This window comes from Argiope bruennichi, chromosome 11 (genome assembly GCF_947563725.1).
Source record: "Argiope bruennichi chromosome 11, qqArgBrue1.1, whole genome shotgun sequence".
Classification (NCBI taxonomy): Eukaryota; Metazoa; Arthropoda; class Arachnida; order Araneae; family Araneidae; genus Argiope; species Argiope bruennichi.
The window spans coordinates 40,046,369-40,064,768 of record NC_079161.1 but is presented as its reverse complement, the minus strand read 5'-3'; the positions used below and the strand labels follow the sequence as shown (position 1 = coordinate 40,064,768).

Below are 18,400 nucleotides of genomic sequence, written 5' to 3'. Positions count from 1 at the left end.
CACATTAATTTGTGTAAAATAGGGCAGTAATCACATTTTCATTTTAATTACATATATATTTCATATTCAATTTATAAATAAATATTATGAAATCTTGAATTTTTTTTCCCTTCACTTACTATCAACCATCACTAACCACTTTTAGATTGTACAATGTATCAGAAACAATAACAAATATTTTCTCAAAACATTAATTCGAAAACATATTACAAATTTTTGAAAATAATTTTTTAAAAACTGTCAATTTAAAAAATATTTATATTGCAGAAACAAAAAACGAAACATGAATCAAAACTATCAAACAATGATGTTTTCAAATTCTAAAAGAGAAAAATGCTTACAAGTTTCTTATTTAAAACAATCTACGAATTTTAAGCAACTTCATAAATAACACAAAATTTTCATGTTCCTCAAAAATTTAATTGAATTGTTGAAAAAATAAAACATTTCAAACTATTAAAAAGCAAATTCCATTGAAAATGAAAAGATGATTAATTCTGTAGACGTTTAAAAAAAGAAGGGGGGGGGAAAAAAAGGAAATAATCTCATATTGTTTGACAAATGACTCTAAAACTCTCCGCTCTTTTGCGCATGCGTTAGGATGTGTTTAATTCGTCAAAATAGGGGTGAGAGGAAAGATGAAAGGAGGGGATGTTTACATTTAGCAATAAAATAAACTCGGATTACTCGCAGACTGAATTAAAATAAAACAGTTCAGAAACGACACGGTATTCACATGGATGTGAAAAAAAAAAAATTGAACAAAAAAGTGTTCTAATAGGGAGAAAATCAAAATCAAAGAAGGACTAAGAATTTCGGAAATGCGCTCATCCTTCCGCGTCTCGCCCCTTAATGAAAATAGAATCGTCGAAAAGGGGTCGTCTCAGAATACTGAAACGAACAGTAGATTTATATGTATTTCATTTACAGATTACTGTACAATTTACATTATGATAACACTGGTGATGTGCATGTTGCAATGCTTCATATTACACTACATGTCAGAAAGATCATTATATACAATGTGATCAGTAAATCTAATACGATTTTCAAAAAAATTATCATGAATTATTGAATATAATACATTAATTTTTTTTACTATGGAATAGTTGTGTTCTTAATTTCTTTAATACAACAGATGGCACATCTAATATAGAAATAGTAGTTTTAAGTTTGATTGTTATCAAAATAGCGTGAACGAAGATGTGATGAAAATGGCATCAATGACTTTCAAGCTCACCTGATATTACTCCATAAGATTTTTTCTTTAAGGGTTGCATAAAGTACAGAGTGTTTGCAAATGCTGTTTAGCTAGCACACTAAAATAGATGCTGTGTTTTGGTGTGATAGCTGAAATATTGCATAATACCTGGAAAAAACTGGAAAACCGCCTTGATATTCTTCGAGCTACCAAGGGTGCTCACATCGAATTTATTAATATAAGGTTATAATATGGTTTATTAAGATGATTTTATTAATATGGTTTATTAAGATGGTTTTATTAATAATGGTGTTAATAATATGATTTATTAAGATAGTTTTATTAATAATATGGTTTATTAAGATGGTTTTATTAATAATGGTGTTAATAATATGGTTTATTAAGATAGTTTTATTAATAATATGGTTTATTAAGATGGTTTTATTAATAATGGTGTTAATAATATGGTTTATTAAGATAGTTTTATTAATAATATGGTTTATTAAGATGGTTTTATTAATAATGGTGTTAATAATATGGTTTATTAAGATAGTTTTATTAATAATATGGTTTATTAAGATGGTTTTATTAATAATGGTGTTAATAATATGGTTTATTAAGATAGTTTTATTAATAATATGGTTTATTAAGATGGTTTTATTAATAATGGTGTTAATAATATGATTTATTAAGATAGTTTTATTAATAATATGGTTTATTAAGATGGTTTTATTAATAATGGTGTTAATAATATGGTTTATTAAGATAGTTTTATTAATAATATGGTTTATTAAGATGGTTTTATTAATAATGGTGTTAATAATATGGTTTATTAAGATAGTTTTATTAATAATATGGTTTATTAAGATGGTTTTATTAATAATGGTGTTAATAATATGGTTTATTAAGATAGTTTTATTAATAATATGGTTTATTAAGATGGTTTTATTAATAATGGTGTTAATAATATGGTTTATTAAGATAGTTTTATTAATAATATGGTTTATTAAGATGGTTTTATTAATAATGGTGTTAATAATATGATTTATTAAGATAGTTTTATTAATAATATGGTTTATTAAGATGGTTTTATTAATAATGGTGTTAATAATATGGTTTATTAAGATAGTTTTATTAATAATATGGTTTATTAAGATGGTTTTATTAATAATGGTGTTAATAATATGGTTTATTAGGATAGTTTTATTAATAATATGGTTTATTAAGATGGTTTTATTAATAATGGTGTTAATAATATGGTTTATTAAGATAGTTTTATTAATAATATGGTTTATTAAGATGGTTTTATTAATAATGGTGTTAATAATATGGTTTATTAAGATAGTTTTATTAATAATATGGTTTATTAAGATGGTTTTATTAATAATGGTGTTAATAATATGGTTTATTAAGATAGTTTTATTAATAATATGGTTTATTAAGATGGTTTTATTAATAATGGTGTTAATAATATGGTTTATTAAGATAGTTTTATTAATAATATGGTTTATTAAGATGGTTTTATTAATAATGGTGTTAATAATAGGGTTTTCTTAAAAACTTTATACCTATCTTTACAATATATCGACACAACAAATACACCAAATCAAAGTAGTTTATTTTATAATATAGTTTGTACTTGAGAAATGATTTTGCGACCACTCTGCACAACCTGCAGATACACAAAATGTGAAAAATGAGCTCAAAAAGCAATTTCTGTAATTTATATGCAATTTATTAACTCATTACGATACAATTTACAACTTAACATCACAGATGTTGTAAATGATATATTGTAAGGAAAAGCATAATATACAACGAATACATACGCATGCAAACATATTTTATGTCTTGTAAGCATAAATTGACTCAACTGTTCACTGTTTAATGGTTGAAGGAACATAACTTCTAATTCATGAAAGTTTGAATTTCATATTTGAAACTTAGTCGGGGGGGGGGGGGAGAAATCAGAAGATTTATCCAAAACTTCATTTGTTAGAATTCTATGAATTAATATGTTAGATCAACACTTCATGTTTTATTTATATGAAATAATACTATAAAAGAAATGGAACGTGTTTCGTAATTTTGGACAGAAATCAGATAACTAGAATTGTTATTTAGATGATATATACCTCCCTCTATAGTAAAGCCATGCTACCTGTTTCACAAAAATATATATATAAAAAAAAAAGAATCCGGCCTGAAGACTTTTTCAAGGGTCACCCTCAGGCAGGGATTCAAAGAAAGGGTATTTATTAAAATGAAAATATGTCTCCCAAACGCCAAAAACAAGGAATTCTCGAAAAAGTAAAAATGATCTGAAAATTCTTAAATTTTTTAGGCAATACACCAAAAAACCTATTGACCCCCCCCCCCAAAAAAAAAACTATTAAAAATATTTTATTTAAAAATTTGCAGTTCGTGGAACAGCGCACCTGCAGCTAAATTCCAACCAAATGCAAGAACGAGTAACCAATCTTAAGTAAGAAAAAGTTTGAAAACGAAACTAAAATGAAAACGAAACAAAACAGTTTCGAAATCGCAACTAAAATTTATAACCTATTTAAACTAAAACCAAAAAAGAACTTCATAGTATTTAGAGAGCGCAATTGCAGCTACTTTTAAAACACAGATGAATTGATACAAAAGTATTAGAATCAAGTTAATACGAAAAACAAAAAATCAAATAAAAATTAAACCAAAAATATTATAAAAAATATTTTTTAAAAAGAATCCGGCCTGAAGACTTTTTCAAGGGTCACCCTCAGGCAGGGATTCAAAGAAAGGGTTTTTCCTTTCTTTGTATCCCTGCCTGAGGGTGACCCTTGAAAAAGTCTTCAGACCGGATTCTTTTTTTTTTATATTTTTTTATAGTATTTTTGGTTTAATTTTAATTTGATTTTTTGTTTTTCCTATTAACTTGATTCTAATACTTTTGTATATATATTGTTTATAACAACTGACATTTTAAAATTTATATAAACAAAAACATAAAAAATTGATAACAAAAACATAAATACTTTGATAACTCATATTTTTTAGTTAGCGAAGTCAAAAAATTATTGATTATTGTAGGTATATTCGTAGACTATTCAATGATAAAAATCAAAATCGGACCTTTTTCCTGCTATAGAAGGATTCGCGCTACGTTTAACAACGAAATTACTGTCATCATTAAGAAAAGAACTGTCTGAATGTTCATTTTTGAAAGTTTGTATAGCTCCTAACAAAAAATCATCTGAATGCATAGAAGCTAGAGCTTCCACTACGGAAACAGTTTCCTCACTTAAAAAGGGTTTGAACATCAAACCGCAATGAAACATCAAATCTTCAACATTATATTTATCTGCCATTTCATAAAGATCATACAATTCAGTAAAAGAATCAGCAGTCACCCCACTGCCTTGTAAAAACTGTAAAAAGTTTCTAAATGTTCGAAAATCGATATCTGGCAACTGCACTTTCTTGCTGAGTCGTTCCACCATTGGATTCCTCAACATGCTTTCGAAAACTGAAGAACTGGCCAGTAGTTTTGCGCCAAATGTCTCTTTGTCTTCTTCAAAAGGAATTTTAAATATGACATCATCTTTAGTTTGAATATGAAGATCCCACTTTGTCTCTTTGCGATTGTCAGAATATCTTGTCATATCCTGTTCATCATCACTGCCGTCTAATAACTCTGACTCATCATATTTCATCGCTGTATATAAATATTCCCACATAGGATTCAGCTCAGACATTTCTGAGACAATTTTCAATAAATATTTGTATTCGTCTACTGGCAATGGATTCTTATTTCCACATTCATTGGAGGAATTTGTCAATTGTTTAGCAACTTCTGAGATTCGCGTCATCACAGAAAAAGAATCCGAAAACGTTATGAAACTTCCTTGAGTATATAGAGGATGGTAATTATACTTCACGTTTTCAAGATCGTCTTCATCTCTAACTATAATGGGTATCTTACACAAAATGTCTTTTACTCTCGCTTTTAAACGAATGTACACTTTGAAAATTGGATCAGCCCACATGTACGTTTCGACTATTTCATCACCATTGTCAGCGTTTAGTAGAATCTTCGAAATCAATCTTATTTGGAATTCCAAATCTTTCGAACCAAGTCTGTGTCCTTGCTTGCATTCGTTGTACTCATGAAGAAAACCCAACAATATTAATATATAGTAAATGACATCTTCCGAGGTATCGTATAAGCTACTAGGTTTAACTAAATCACTTTTAAGAGATTTATTTTGCTTTAAATCTTCAGTTAATATAGAATTATCAATTTCAGAAGAATCATCAAGCTTCAAAGCTTTTTGCAAATCCTCAACAGGTTCCTTATCATGGCTTTCGAAATCTTCACCTAAGTCCTCAGCAAATATACCAAAATCAATGTCTTCGCGATCCGAATTTTCTTCAAAATCCTCATTAAATCTCTCCTTTTCGTGGAATGGATTTACATCGAAAACCAAATCATCGTGTAAAGCTTGAACGGAATAGAACACAAAAGAAACTTCGCAACGAACTGTGAGTATATCTCCAGGAAGTAGTTCACTGGCTCTTCTCAAAACAAAAGATCTCGTCAAGAACTTAGGTATTTCAATCAGGTAGGGTAAATTCACAACACTCTCCTTTGCCACAGTTTGGTAATATCTACCATGTCCATTGCTGTCGACAATGCTGAAAGTCCACGTTATACAATCGTAACCAACACCAGGTATGGAATAAGGATCTTTCAAGACCTTAGAAACTTTAACTGAAATATAACCTTGTTTTTCGCTAGGTATACCATTTGGATACACATGCACGGCATATAGTTGTCCGTAAAAATGCTTCTTGCGCACAAAATGGATGTGCTCAATTTGACAGTCACTAATAGAGCTGAAACACTTTATCTGAATATCTTTTACGTCGTCTACTTGAGAAAATAAATCAGAATCGGTAGTTGCATAATCCATTTTTATCAAAACAGTAAATGAAATCCAAGATCTGTTAAATAACTTGCTCATTCAAGGGTAGCAAGCAAAATAATAGCGAAAGCCATCATAAAACGTTAATTTAATGTAAATGCAGAAGAGAAAGGAATTGGGTAGACTGCCTACCTGTCCTTATCGTTCCACGACCACGAATGGAAAAACTGAATCACATGATAGCGGAAATAATGATAAAAAAAAATGATAAACGACAGCGTCATATGACCTTGAAATGCGGTTCTCCCAGTTCAGGAGTGAATGAATGATGTAAAAGTTGGCGTCACCCAAACGGAAAGGAATAGATATTTATCCGTTAGTTAATTGGGGAAATTTACTATTTAACATCAAACAAGATTGATTTCCAAGACTTTTTACTTTCTCGTATACGTAGCATAAAGGGGCCGTGGTGGCCTGGTGGTAAGGTCTCGGCTTCGGAACCGGAGGGCTTCAGGTTCGTGACCCGATTCCACCGAAGAACCGTCGTGTAAGGGGGTCTGTTGCACGTTAAATCCGTCATGACCAAACGTCCTCCCGCTGGCGTGGTGTGATGTGTGGGTGCCAGCTCAGGTGTCGTCCTCGTCATCAGACCACGGTTCAAAATGACGAAGTCCGTCCCAAAATAGCCCTAGTGTTGCTTCAAACGGGACTTTAATATAACCAAACCAAACCAACGTAGCATAGAAGAAGTATAATAATCGTCAAAAAATTCGAACTCGGGATTATGATGAATCTCCAAGTTTCAGACCTCCCAGGGTTCGAAAAACACATTTTTGGAAAATGTCCGTCTATCTGTCTGTTGTGATAAAGATAATTCAAAAACGCTTTGCGCTAGACGGTTGAAATTTGATATACGGTTCTTTATACCAAAATTGTAAATTTCTATTGAATTTTGTGCAAAATCCGTTCAGAGGAAGTCTGTCTGTCTGGCTGTTCGAATATAAGTTAGCATGATAACTATAACATGAGAGCTAGATGGATAAAATTTGGCGCACACATTTCACATCAATAATGCAGACACCTATTAAATTTTGAGCCAATTCCATCCCGGGATTGACCGTCTGTCGGGCTGTAATTTTAGAAACATATAAACGCGAATACGCAAAAACGCTGTGAGTTAAATATATTAAATATTGTTACGAAATTTCCGGGTTCGTTTGGATAGTGGGGGTTATATGGTGTGAGGAACGCTCAATCAGCAGGCGGCAGTAGAAAATAAAACAACGACGTTTATTCACACGAAGACACACACAGGACAGCACAAAGACGACGACTATATACAGCACAGAAGACGATTATCTTCAGCCGAGACGTGCAGCATACAACAGTATACACAGCAGCTCTACTCCGTCGCTGCTCCGCTAGTCCCTGGAAGACGAGTTCTTCACCGTCGCTTCCGACTACTCTTCGACTCCACTGGTCCACGACTGGTTCACGACTCAATTCATCCTACTGGGTCACCACCACTCCCCGGCAGCTGCAGCTCCTTTTATAGGTCTTAGGAGGCGGGGCTAAAAACCTCTCAACCAATTAGGAACGTTCGGGGCGTATCTCCGTTCCTACTGGACGGATCGGGAAAATTCTCGATGTTTCGGGTATAATCTATTTTGGCGCCAAAGTCGCCGCCAAGTCGCCAAGCTCTGGGACCTCCTATGGAACCAACTATGCTGGGAAGCCGCATCACAGATTCGTAACAATATTGTATGGAATTTTGTGACTACAAGTGCTAACAAATTTTTGTTTCATTAGGTTGGGAAAAACGCATCTAAAATATAGATTTGATTTTCGGATGTTAGATTTCGGACAATAGATTTAGTAAAAAATGCTAAATTCACGTAAAAGATTAATATTTCGTATCTATAGTATGGCAACGCCATGCAAGGCATTCTCTGTTGTAACATCTTTATTAGTTAGCTATTTATTGCAAGTGGTAAAAAAAAAAAATCAAAGTTGGTACTGCCTTTTTTTTTTCATAGAAGTGCTTCCCAATTTTTCTTGACCGATGGTATCAGGTGCAAAATATTTGGAGCCTATATCTTAATGCGTTTTGAAGTTTATAAAATTTTTCCATCTCCATTTTGACATTAAATTTTTTTCTCTCTTCTTCCTAAAGAAAAGCTTAATTTTTTTGTTTTTGTATTTTCATTGATTTTTGCAATATAATTTATGAATATAGAATATTTTACATTAAAGTAATATTTAAATTAGAAACAACTAGTATTTATTAAAATTATATTCATCATTAAAGCAACAAAATGTCTATAAAAACTACAAATTTGTTTGTTGTTATGTAAAACTGCTGCCAAATAGTCAAATGCCATTTATGGGATATTTAATTCGATTATTAATGATAAAAAAGGAACTAAACATTTAAAATAATAAGGATTTATTATTAAAAGTACAGTATAATAAATAACCAATTATTAGTCAGTAATGTTTATATTTACACTTAAGTTGACGATAAAAAAACATGCCAAACTTGTAACCCAGTATATGCAATATATTTACGATTAAAACAAAGCAAGCAGCGAAATATAATATTGTTGTATCGGTTTCAAGGCAGTTTAATAAGTTAGCTAAATTAAATACTTTAACTAAAATATAATACGAAATATTCAGTTATAACATCAAAATCGCCCAGTGATCCTGTGGTAAAAGCTTATAAGCCAGTTAACAACTATGCCACCCGAACAATTGCGGTGTGGTGTGGAGAGGGGGGTGCCAGTTCAGGAGTCGTCCTCGTCATCTGACCGCGGTTCAAAATTACAAAGTCCGTCCCAAAATAGCCCTAGTGTTTTTTTACAACGGGGCGTTAATATAACTAAACTAAACTAAACCCACACAATTGCTTTTGTACCGTGGTCATGTTACTGGACTGCGAATTACAAGGTCCCAGGTTCTATCCTCGCGCATCTCATTCCGCCACAATCCCATTTATGAAATTTTTAAGTTTATTCCTCCAAAATCCAATAAAATAGGTACATAAGACTATACTATAATACTCCATATTTCCAAACAGCGAAGAAAGCATACAATAGTTCCAAAATGTCTTTCACCTGTATGCTTGACTCACGGTCTTCCAAAACATTTTTTTTCCCCGTTATATATTCTCCCCATTTTAAATAGTCCTTCGGAATGCAATGAAATCATCGAATGGTTAAATAATTTTCATAAGCTAGTTTTCAGACTCAAGTTTTTTTACCTTAGAATCCAGAAAGTATACATAAAATAATCCGAAGAACAGCTTCAGGAAGAAATTCATCGGCTTTCTCTAGAGTTTCAATTCGTCTCAAGAAGAATGGTATCTCGAAATAATACACATCATTTACAATGTTTTCAGTTACAACAGATTGATTATAGCTTCCTTTACCATTGACATCTACAAGACTCAAGAGTCCAACTTAAGTTGCTGTTTTCAGGTCCAAACGGCAAATCGAAAGCATTTCTAACATAGGAAAAGATGGCAGAAATGTGATCTTTATTTGTGTTATTCACTCCAGTAGGATAAATATGAACAATGAAATACTCGTAGTGTTCAGGATTCATGGCTATAAATGCCATTCGTGTTTTTTTACAAACTAGCTGCCTTTGGCGATCAACTTGTTTGTCTAGATTACTAACTTTTTAATCTGTAATAGAACGTTTTTTTTTAATTCACCTTGTTGTTTGATACGAATTAAAAAAAAGGAATTCATTTGAATTAATTAAAATTAAAAAATTACATATTATGAAATAAAATAAAAACAGAAAATTCTATTACGGAGTAATTGATTGGTAAAAGCACGCGATTGAATGTTTTGATGCATGAGCTTGAACTCCAACATAAGCATTGAATTTAAAAACGTGTATCAAATTGAACTAAACAATATTATTAAAATTAAGATATATTAAGTATATTTATTTAATGAAATCTATTTCATTTCTGTACTTTCTGAATCCTAAATTTCAATCTTAAAAAATCTACAAAGACAATTTATTGGGAGATATTAACATTACTTTCCATAGGTAAGTCAGCGATTACCTAACTGGTGACGGTTGCGCCTATTTTTGTGCTCGATTAAACTTTCTGTTTGAAACTTCTTTCTTGCCTTCTTTCCCCTAAATAAATTGACTATTTTGTTGAAAAGGCGAATTCTTTCCAAATATTTTGCAGCTCCATCAATTAACTAAGCGAAGTGCTCAATTTAATTCAGCTATAAATATATTCAATGATGAAATCTAAAATTCGTACGATATTTTGTTTACATTCGATTGTTGCCACTCGACAATAAGTAATAAGAATGATTTCTGTGCCACGTACGTTAGTGATTTATATATATATAGATGTTAGGAATGCTGGAGTTTTCAATCTTGATTTCTTACAGAATAATTGCATGGAAACAGTAGGCAGTCCTCGCCAGTAGCCATCGTTAAGTAACTAAATTAAATGTTTTCACTAAGAGCAAATTCAATGTAATGTGAGAGTGAAAGAAAAGATAGATAAAAGAGTTGAATAAATTCCTTGATAACCGTTATCAGTAAAAAAGATTGAAACCATGATAAAAAACGGAGGAGAATATATAGTTCATACAAATAAATCTGCAAAAAGTTATGTTACAGTTCTTTTATTGATCTTATTGTAAATAATTTTAATTTAGTTTTATAACGGACACGAAATAAATATTTTACTTACAAAAGATTAACTTAGCATTATTACTTCAACATAAAAAAAAAGATTTAATGACGCTTTGCATTTTAACTTTCTCGTATATATAGTATACAGAAAGTATAGAATCGTCAAAAAAAAAAAAAAAAAAAAAAAAAAAATCGAGATTTTGGCGCATTTCCACATTATCCCGAGTTCGAAAAACATTTTTTTGGAAAATGTCCGTCAGTCTGTGACAAAGATATTAGAAAAAGCTTCGATCTATATGGATGAAATTTGGTATAAGGTCTTTATACCAAATTTGTAGATTTCTGTCAAATTTTGAGCAAAATCCGTTCAGAGGAAGTCTGTCTGCCCAGCTGTTCGAATATAATTTAACACGATAACTACAAAACGAAGAGAACCAGTAAGATAAAATTCGACGCAAAGAATTAACATCTATAGACCAGACACCTATCGAATTTTGAACCAAATCGAACAAGGGATTGGCCGTCTGTCGGTCTGTATTTTTAGAAACACGTAAACGAGATAACTTAAAGTTGCAAAGACATAAATATATTACATTTGATGTGTGATTTTGTGACTACAAGTGTAGTTTTGTGTTAGATTTTTATTTCAACCTAAAGAGAAAAACGCGTCTAAAATACAAATTTGGTTTCCGGACACTATTAACTACATGCTAGGGATTAATCGCCAAATAACTCGCCAAAGATGACTCGACAGATTCAGTAAAAATGCAAAATTCACGTCAAAGGTTAATATTTCGCAACTCTATACTAAATGCGTTCGCTGGGATAACACTTTTATCAGAGAATACACGAGAAAGTTTAAAATTTTGTTTTTCAACCTAAGTTGTATAAATATATCAATCAGTTTCGGAAAAACACGAATACAGTACTCAATAAATTCAAATTTTTAATTAAAATGAATAATTGGTAAAACGTTAGTTGTTTATTTAAAATGTCTAGGTTCCATGTTTCATGTTAAGCATGTAAGTAAATAAATTAATTTTTCAGTTAATTATTAAATAAGAATTGATTAATAGGCAAAAATGATTTGATGTAGTACATGATAATCACTTCAGAAAGTAGATTTAAATACAGAGTAAATATTTTTAGATTTGCTAAAAACTCTTTTTTAAATATATTTAGAACTTCGGCTTGTATATTTAAATACAAAAGAAATAAAAAGTGGAATAGAAACTTTTTTTTACATGCATGGCTTTTTTAATAACTTTACACGATAAAAATAAATCAATAAAAAACAAAAAAGGCATGAATTTTTATGGAATAGTTTTAAAAAAATTAGTTGCTGTAAAATTAAAAAAGCACACGATTCGATTCAATTAACAAATTTTTTCATACATGCAAATGTGCAAGATAGGTACATAAGATACAGAGCAAAAATAATACAAGTCCCTATACATAATTTCCTGAAGCGATATAAGAATTCGTTGAAATATGTCAGATACGATAATTTTAAGTGCCCTGCATCCACCTCACTACATCACTTCATCTTCCGGTAGCTACATTCAGGGGTCAGAACTCAGAGAAAAAGAAGGGGGGGGGGGATAATGTCCCACAATAAATCACTGCGACGTTATTTCCAATTACGCAACCCCCACACTCCCTCTCCTGGAGTCAAGTTGCAGCAGACGACTTTTCGCTTTCCAAACCTCCCCCTTATGCATCCATCATACCTTGAAAGATAGGCACACGGCCCCTGACCCCCCCCCCCCCCCCTTCACAACAAATATGATTAATAAAGGCAGATTGGGCACCTATTTTTGACGGTTTCACTCAGACGATAAATACAGGGAAGTGACAGACGATAGTGAAGCGTTTAGCGTGTATAAAGATTGACGTGGAAAAAACATTAAGACTTATCTGCAAGTTCGTGAGGTGAATCGAAAATTGTAATTCTCGTTTCGTACTTACTTCGCTGTTTGTTCTTGTGATAGAGACTTTCCTAACAGATTATGGAGCCTGAGTGGTTGAGTTAAATTGATTAATAATTTGAACCCTGATCTGATGAATCAAGTATTCGCATTTTGAGTTGACGTTTTTTACGTGAACTTGCAACCTTTAGTAATATTTCGAACTCAATTGTCTCGTCATTTCAGCATTTACAGATTTTATTTGGTTGATTTTTTTTTCCACTTTTACCGTTTCAACTTTTTTTTTTTTTTTTTTTTCATATTATCATTGTTCTTACTGTCGTTGCAATATTCAATGAAACAGCGGTTGTTCGCTTTCTTTTTTTACATTCTGTTAATAGAATACATAATCTTAACATTTCTGATAATATCTCTAATGAATCTGATGAATCAAGTATTTGTATTTTGAGTAAATATCTTTAATGGTATAATTTCATTGAATAAAAGAACTGTAAAAAAACGTATAAAACAGCTCGATTTAAACTGAAAATAAAATAACCAGCGGCAGTGGTCTCCCTAAAACATTATTGCATATATTCTAATACACTCATGTCCATAAATTAAGGATAATGCAAGTTCAGGAAAAGAAAGAGTCAGAAGCAAAACAAATGTGACTAATTTGTAAGGCCTATTTACTAAACAAAAGGTAAAGAGCAAAAAAGATGCTATATGTTTGATATCATTAATAAAAATTGCGATTTTTTGTTCCCTGGAGTAAATTACAACCCCTCCCCCTATTTATAAAAACCAATATTACATAGTTGGTATGATGGATAATACATAGAATATGTCTCCCAGACGATGCAACACAGTCCGTACAACGTCTAGGTATCAAATTATCGATATGATCTTGGGGAATATTGCACCACTCAGCAAGAAATGCTCTCCGAAGTTCCGGTAGACATGTAGGAGGTGGTTGACGGGCTGTAACTCGTCGGCCAAGCATGTCCCACACATGCTCTACTGGATTCAAGTCCGGTGAGAATGCTGGCCAGTCCAGACGGGTGATATCTTCCGATGGAAGGCATTCGTTTATGATGTCTGCACCGTGAGGACGGGCATTGTCATCCATAAACATGAATTCTGCGCCCATGGTGCCCCGAAACAAGCGTACCTGTTGTTCCAGAATGACATCCCGATAGATTTGGCCTGTCATGGTTCCAATTTGAACATGCAGATCAGTTCTGGAACCCAGAATAATTCCTTCCCAAATGAGCAATCCTACATTGTAACGGTGTCGTTCAATGATATTCTCTTGGTGGTAACAGGTACTTGGCGCTCTCCATATGAAAGTCCGGCGAGAATCAGACTGCAAGCTAAACCTGGATTCGTCGGAAAACATCACACAAGCCCACTGTTGCGATGTCCACAATGCATGCTCTCTACTAAAGACTAACCGCAGGCGACAGTAAGTTGCAGTAAGTGGAACACATCTGACAGGCCTACGAGCATATAGACCAATCTGTCCTAAGCGTCTGTACACGGTCCGCCTTGAGCTGACAAGACAGATCTGGTGCTGTGTTCTGTCTGTTTCTTTTGGCAGTAATTGCCAAATACCGGTCCTCATTGTAACTCGCGGGCGACTTGTGCTGTAACGTCTACTCACATTACCATCAACTTGGAATCGTTGCGAAAACCTGGAGATGACACTCTGAGCGATTCCAAGTTCCTCGGGTACTTCCAGCTGGGTACGCCCACATACCAGACGGCCGATAATTCTACCAAGTAAAAAATCATCCAAATGCGTCTTTTGTGTCATAACTATGCGGTTATTACACTGAAAGGCTTATAAAGCGCTTGGGAACAATTTTACGTCTTTGCCTGCATTCCTTATACATCACTCTCTTACATTCTGGTCATTGTGACCTACTATCGGTGTCATCTGGTGGCTTCCTGCAATTTGCATATGATTTCTGAAGATACGTGTAGTCATTTTTCGGGTGATATATGTACTTTAGAATTCGATTTCCGCGTGATTCTGAATTATCCTTAATTTATGGACATGAGTGTAAATATGTTATACCAGAGAACGCCTTGCATAGCATTGGTGTACAACAATTACGAATATTAGCCTTTGGCATGAATTTAGCATTTTTGTTGAATCTATCGTGTCATCCTTAGCGAGTTATTTGACGAATCCTTCGTTTACGGTTAATAGTATCTGAGATATGAATTTGTGTTGCATATAAATTGTTTTGTGTTTATTTTTGATGATTTCTAAATATATTTTTTATGTTTGTTTGATGCTGCTTAACATGCCCATGCCATATCGGGTGGAGGTTAGATTTATACCGAGTTTACATTCGACGAGTAGGCAGCGCATGCGCAGAAAGGGACTGATTTATGTTTGCCACAATTTCATAAGATAGATTAAGGTATTTCATGCTTGGCTATCAATTGCAGTTTTGGTGCCCCTGAATTTTTCATTTTCACTGCGTATCCTATTAAAATGATGGATAATTACACAAAGAAACGATAAAAGAAAACTAGGTCGGAGAGTAAGGAAGTTGGATAGTCGCGAACCGGATACTCGGGAGTTTACTGTATTTACATTTCTAACAACATATTCCAAAAATTACTCTAGTTATCCTGTCAATAAGAATAACACACACACACACACACACACACACACAGAGAGAGAGAGAGAGAGAGATATATAAACGTTTGAACGAAAGGTGAGTTTTGGGTTTTAGGGACTATGATCGGTAAAAAACTGAAAAATTTTCCCGAAATCTATCATGAGAACCATTGCAATACGTAGTCTTCCTATAGGAATCTACCTCAAATTCAATCTAATAGAGAATGCACCTAACAAGAGTGAAAAATGAGTTGAATTGCGTAAACCCCTCTTCCTCCCCCCCCCCATCCAGAAAGGGGTCAAGAGTGGGAAAAGTCTAAGACCTGGATTAGAACATTTTCTCACAGAACAACTACGGAAAAAAAATCTATACAAATCTGGTTATTTCCCACTCCACCTATTCTAAGAATTCTAATAACCATTCATCAGTTATTTGAACACAAATTACAAGGGAAAAAAAGTTAAGAGCGAAAAGATACTCTTTCCCGTGTGGGAAAGTCATTTTTATCCCAGATGCCACCTTTTCCCCCCACAACTCTATTAAACAAATAACGAGCGTGCTAAATAGGGACATTGAAAGCTGGCAACACAAGGAATCCAAACCAATCGACAGTAGGAATTTTTAATCAAGTAAACCACGGAATCAGGTTTCCTCTAAGCCTTCATTTGACAGACGATCACACGAGCCAGGATCGTCTGCCAGTTCCATAACTCAGAGGCTGGCGAGAAGGAGCTACCGGAATGCGGAGGAACAGACAGTGACAAATGAGGGGTCGCGCGGCCGCACACTCATCACGCGCGAAGTCGTCTGCTAGCAAACGATATTTCTGTACCCCTATACACATTCTCTATTAACGGGACCAACAAATCTTCCTGTCCCAGTCTAAGATGGAATAGACAGACAGACTGGCGGAGATATTTCTCTCTTTTATTTAGTTATTTTTTTCCGTTGCCACCCGTAGGTTTCTGCATTTCTTATGCACGAATGCCCATCTTTTAACTGTCATAACATCGTATAACATCCTCATCATTAAACTTGAGAGATAAGTTACTGGCTGTGAACAGATGGTGATGTAAATTCAAAAGAATAGGAAAAAAGAGTCATAATCCATCATTTGAAAAGGAAAGTGGCAACACGTAAACTTCGAATTTATAATTAAATCAGATAGGATTTCATTTATTTATTATTTTATATGGAAAGCTATTTTGTTTAATATGTAACTCTTCTAAGTATGCGGAACCACCGTTTATTAATTACATTTTTAATAAGAGAGTCTTTTTTAGGTTGATAAAGCTGGGAAAAAAATTGCAGATGTTAGATAACTAAAAATGTCGGATATATATATTACTGTACTATTTTTTTTTTTATTATGGTGCATATGTTCAAGGAATAAGGGCCGTATTAGCATATTATTGGACGTCGATGACATGAATTAGAACGAATAAAGGACAAAATAATGTAACCTACTAAAAAGAACGATGAACTAACAAGTGATATATTAAAGATTGCATTATATTAAAATTTGACGCTATAGTATGTAAGTTCAAGTGATAAACAACGTATTATTATACTATCAGACGTTAACGACAAGAATTGGAATGAATTGAGAGTAAAATTAAGATTCACTAATGAGAACAACGAACTAACGAGTGATACATTAAAGATGTTTCATTGTACTAAATATTTTTGTTATAGTACACAATCCAAGGGATAAACAACTTATTATTATACAATCAGACGTTAATGGCATGAATTAGAATGAATGGAGAATAAAATTAAGAAACCTACTAATGAGAACAATGACATGAGTTAGAACGAATCGAGAGTAAAATTAAAGAATTTGCTAATGAGAACAACGAACTAACGAATGGCACATGTTTCATTATACTAACGTGTGAAAATGCTTCATTATACTAAAATTGTTTTGCTATAGTACATCATTTAAAAGATAAAGAGCGTAGAAGTATATTATCAGTTAATGACATAAATTAGAACGAATCGAGAATAAAATTAAGAAACCTACTAATGAGAACAATGACATGAATTAGAACGAATCGAGAGTAAAATTAAAGAATTGGCTAATGAGAACAACGAACTAACGAATGGCACATGTTCCATTATACTAACGTGTGAAAATGCTTCATTATACTAAAATTGTTTTGCTATAGTACATCATTTAAAAGATAAATAGCGTAGAAATATATTATTAGTTAATGACATAAATTAGAACGAATCGAGAATAAAATTAAGAAACCTACTAATGAGAACAATGACATGAATTAGAATGAATCGAGAGTAAAATTAAAGAATTTCCTAATGAGAACAACGAACTAACGAATGGCACATGTTTCATTATACTAACGTGTGAAAATGCTTCATTATACTAAAATTGTTTTGCTATAGTACATCATTTAAAAGATAAAGAGCGTAGAAGTATATTATCAGTTAATGACATAAATTAGAACGAATCGAGAATAAAATTAAGAAACCTACTAATGAGAACAATGACATGAATTAGAACGAATCGAGAGTAAAATTAAAGAATTGGCTAATGAGAACAACGAACTAACGAATGGCACATGTTCCATTATACTAACGTGTGAAAATGCTTCATTATACTAAAATTGTTTTGCTATAGTACATCATTTAAAAGATAAATAGCGTAGAAATATATTATTAGTTAATGACATAAATTAGAACGAATCGAGAATAAAATTAAGAAACCTACTAATGAGAACAATGACATGAATTAGAATGAATCGAGAGTAAAATTAAAGAATTTCCTAATGAGAACAACGAACTAACGAATGGCACATGTTTCATTATACTAACGTGTGAAAATGCTTCATTATACTAAAATTGTTTTGCTATAGTACATCATTTAAAAGATAAATAGTGTTGAAGTATATTATCAGTTAATGTCATAAATTAGAACGAATCGAGAATAAAATTAAAGAATCTACTAATGAGAACAACGAATTAATGAGTGATATACTAAAGATGTTTCATTATACTAAAATTTTTTGCTATAGAATATATAGTACATCATCCAAGAGATAAACAACG

General features: G+C 32.4%; 1 protein-coding gene across 3 annotated transcripts in view; it reads right to left on the bottom strand.

Moving 5' to 3' along the window:
- LOC129957359 (uncharacterized) overlaps positions 1–18,400 on the bottom strand; it is a 93,382-nt gene that overhangs the window by 28,839 nt on the left and 46,143 nt on the right. The window lies entirely within an intron of this gene.